Source organism: Poecilia reticulata, linkage group LG15, assembly GCF_000633615.1.
Source record: "Poecilia reticulata strain Guanapo linkage group LG15, Guppy_female_1.0+MT, whole genome shotgun sequence".
In the NCBI taxonomy this organism is placed as follows: Eukaryota; Metazoa; Chordata; class Actinopteri; order Cyprinodontiformes; family Poeciliidae; genus Poecilia; species Poecilia reticulata.
In genome coordinates this window covers 4,218,782-4,221,431 of record NC_024345.1, presented here as the reverse complement: position 1 = coordinate 4,221,431, position 2,650 = coordinate 4,218,782, and the positions used below count along the sequence as shown (strand labels likewise).

The 2,650-nt window shown below is 38.1% G+C and overlaps 1 protein-coding gene across 1 annotated transcript in view; it reads left to right on the top strand.

Annotated features, from left to right (window-relative positions):
• six3a (SIX homeobox 3a) overlaps nucleotides 1-2,650 on the top strand; it is a 10,392-nt gene that overhangs the window by 3,329 nt on the left and 4,413 nt on the right. The window lies entirely within an intron of this gene.

Below are 2,650 nucleotides of genomic sequence, written 5' to 3'. Positions count from 1 at the left end.
AAGAAGAAGACAAAAAAGAAAGAAAAGAGAGAAATATTTACAGGGAAAACGGACCCGAGAAGATGAAAAAAAAAAGACTTATGAGAAAAGGACCGATTGATATAAATATTAAAATAAAAAGAGATAAAAGCACGTCTTTTTTTTATTAAAGCGCTTTCAAAGGACCCACGCCTACCCCTCCTCTTCATCCCCCCTTCACACCAACAACAACACTAGACTACTTGCATGGTTTTTTTTTTTTATTATTCTTTTCCATTTTGTAATCAGGAAAATCAACCTGAGTGCAAGATTTTTTTTTTTCTTACCCCACCCATCAGGAACCAGAGGGAATAAAAACAGATCGTCTTGTTTTTATCTTTATTTTTATTTGTTTGTTTTATTTTTCTCCATCCAAATGATGACGATGACGGCGAGGAAGGCGCCGTGCAAACAAGATGCAATCCTGTTTCCATTTTTCTTCTTCTTCTCTTTTTTGTTTACTTTGTGTTCATCAGACAATCATTTTTAAGTCGTAAGCACCTTTTTTTCTTAACTGCATTTCTGTCACTGCCTGTGTGTGTGTGCGTGCGTGCGTGCGTGTGTGTGTGTGTGTGCGTGCGCGTGGGGTATAAACCTGGTCGGAAAGAGGAAAAAAAAAAAGAAAAAAAATATTAATGATAATAATAATGTGTCGAACGGATCCGTTTATGACTGTATCAGATTTTTATTTTTTATTTTCAAGAAAAAAGTTTATATTGAATTATGTATATCTCAAATAATGCGATCATTCTCCCGCTCTGTAATATACGTGTAGAAATATGCGATGCTTGTACATAATTATTGCTCTTCCCCCCCACGACCCCCTTCCTCCTCCTCCTCCTCCTCCCCTGCGAGTGTCATCCTCTTTTCTATCCCCCTTCCTCACTTTTCTTGACTTGGTGTTCCTACATAAAATATTTGTCAAAACTTACACCTCGAGTGCTGCAGGCGTTTTTGTTGCGTTTGTTTTTTGTTTTTGTTTTTGTATGTGTTGGTGGCTTACTAATCTTCATATATTTGGTCTGAGTGGCTGGTAAATGTGTTGACCCCTCGCTAAAAGCCGTATCCATCTTGTTTTTTTTTTTTTTTGTTTGTTTATTATTAGCATGTAATTCAAATGAAACGTTGAATTTGCCTCGCCTCTGTGCATGCTGTCCGTATTTCCATCCGATTACGGATAAGGGCTGTCATAAGTGGCTGAACACATGCTCATATTGGCTCATTATTGGATTGTTGGAGCATTACCGCTCATCCTCGCTTATGATCCCCCTGCTTGGTGGAAGGTTATGAAGTCAGGTGGCTAAACTTGCGCGATTTTTTTGCGATTAAAAAAAAAGAGAGAGAAAAGAAAATAATGAGTGCTACGAGAACTTTGTCAAAACTTGTACTTTGTCTGTTGAAAACTATACAAGAAATTTTTTTTATTGCTTTTGATAGATTTACACAAAATGTCAATGTAAAACAAACAAACAAAAAAAAAAAAGATAAGATGTGAGTGCTATTTCCACCTGTGTGTTTACCGTCGCTGGTGAATACAGAAATTAAGTAAATGCGCCATTAAATGGGCTAATCACGATGGGGACTCCTCCCCTGTCCCAATCTCTCATTGTTGCTCCTGAAAAGAGCTTTTCTTCCTCGGACAAGACCTCCCTCCCCATCACCACCACCACCACCACCACCCACAAGAAAAAAAAAGCTCTTTTCGCCCCCTCCTGCAGTCCCATTTCCAACCAAAATCCCCAACCAATTATTATGCCGGGACTGGGGCGCAGATATTCAACTACAGGACACTGTTGCACGAACATTTTTTTTTTTTTTTTAGTGGTAGAAACAAACTTTCTCAAACATAGGCAATAAGTGCTGCAGTTGACAGAAAGTGGGACACGGGAGCTTGTTTGAGAAATGTAGAAAACTCCAGCCTGCAGGGCGAACATCGAACATCGACAGTTGTTTGATCTTGCCAAATTTTCAGCGGTTTTTTTTCCTTTTTTTTTTTTTTGCTTGCCAGTTTTAACTTTTTTGCCGTATATTGTGTCGAAACAAACACTTGAGGCCTCCTGTGTGGTTTCAGAGAAAGGGGGGTTGGGGGGAGTTTTTAATTGATTGAGAATGTTAACTTTGTAGCGGATCCTGAAGAGCTGAAGTTTGTTTGCGTACACGCACGCGGTGGACAGGACATCGTGTGTCGACGTCAGACGAATATTATGCAAAACATTTAGAGTTGCAAAGAGGATGTGGGTACAGATCATTTATTTTTTAAAAATCTCAAGAATTGTTATCTTAAGGAAAGACTCCGCAGTTTGACAAAAATGCCATTCTAAGTCACGTAAACGTGGAGTTTTTGTTTTTGTCCCGTGAGCTTGAGCAAGCAAGGAGGTGAAAATGTATTTATGCAGCGTCTTTTTGCTTATGAATATGTAAAGTGCTGAGAAAAGCAAAAGTCAAGTACATTTTAAGAAAATGATTGAAAACGAATAATCATGAATCGACTTTAAATCTGTAAATAATATGCTTTTAGCTGCTTTATGATCAATCTTTAGGTTTGATCATAACAAAAACCACAAAAAAGTGCGTCCAGAGCAGGTGGTCCAACTGACGCGAGATTGTCAAAAAAAAAAAAAAAAAAAAAAAA